Consider the following 1,406-nt stretch of genomic DNA (forward strand, 5'->3'; position numbering starts at 1 on the left):
GGGGGGCTGGTGGAGGCAGCCTGAGGATTTAAGCCGCTGCTTTCTCCGCCGGGCTGCCGCGCTCACGAAGCATTATACAATGGAGGAGGAGGAGGGAGGGGGGAGGCCCTGGGAGAGCAGCCCGTGCTGCTGCTGCTGCCAGCGCTTGCCATGAACAGAGCGAGAGTGACGCGAGGAGACAGAGGCTCCGGCTCTCGCAAGCTCCTTGCCCTCTGGCTCCCGGCGAAGCTCCGCCCTTGTCCTAGGCTCTCCCCCCCCCCCCCGCCCCCGGCCGGCTGGGCTGGGCTGGGCTGGGACAAGGCGGCGGTGCAGCCCCTGGCCGGGCCTGGCCAGCCAAGGGAAGGAAGGCGGAGCTGCGCTCTCCGGGAGGGGAGGGATCCCGGGCACGTGCCTGGGTCCCGGCGGGAGGCCAGGCAGCGCTGCTGGGGGCCGGGCCGCGTGCGGCGGCGTCCCAGCCGGGGGTGGGCAGGGGGCGCTTCTCCCGCGCCGGTGAGCGTGGCCGTGCGGCAGCGCAGGGCGGCTCGCTCAGGCGGGGACAATGAGCGGGCGGGTGCTGCTGCTGGCGCACACACACACACACACACACACACACCCCGCAGCAGCAGCCGGCCTTGCAGCGCAACCACAACTATGACAAGCACGCGAGCTATCCGGCAACTCGAGAGCGGTCAACAAGTCAGGCGAGTTCGCGCGGCCGCGGCCGGCTCCGCAGAAGGACAAACAGCTGGGGGGCAAGGGGAGGGGGGGAAGCTGGTGGAGCAGCTGCCAGGCCCAGCTCGCTGCGGGAGCGCGGCCGCCGGGTGGGTCTCGGGCGCTGCTGGCCTGGGCATGGAGAGGAAGGGCGGTTTGGTCACTGAAGTTGCGCTGGACTTTCTCTAGGGTCCCGAGCACCCGCCGCCCCTGGGGGCCAGCCAGGGCCCCACTCCCACGTAGGGGAGCGAGGAGCAATCCCGCCCAATGGAGGCTGAGCTGCAGCAGGGGGGAAAAAAAACCAAACCAAAAAAAAAACAAAAAACCAACAACCAAGCGACCCAGAGTATGGTCAAGCCACGCGCCTCAATGTCCCGCGCTCCGCTCTGCCGCGTTGCGCGCGGTGGAAACGTTCCCTGCCGCTCTCCAGGGCTCCAGACACTTGTCTGCAAGGTTCTGACGATCCCCCCCGTCGAAGCCCTCATCCCGCCTCTCTGGCCTCAAAGGGACAGAGTGGCCCAGACTCCTCTAGTTTTGATTGTAGAGTCTAAAACTATAGAACCCGAAAACCAAGGTGCTCACAGGCCCGTCTGTGAACAGAAAAACAGCCACCTTCACTGATGTTACTTACTCCCTCGTGCACTGTACAAATGTTGACTAATGGAGTCCTGGCCAGTTCATTATGTATTGCACCCATTTTACAGAAAGGAAACAGA

Source organism: Emydura macquarii, unplaced genomic scaffold, assembly GCF_026122565.2.
Source record: "Emydura macquarii macquarii isolate MOO-44397 ecotype Brisbane River unplaced genomic scaffold, CSIRO-AGI_Emac_v2 contig_2676, whole genome shotgun sequence".
In the NCBI taxonomy this organism is placed as follows: Eukaryota; Metazoa; Chordata; order Testudines; family Chelidae; genus Emydura; species Emydura macquarii.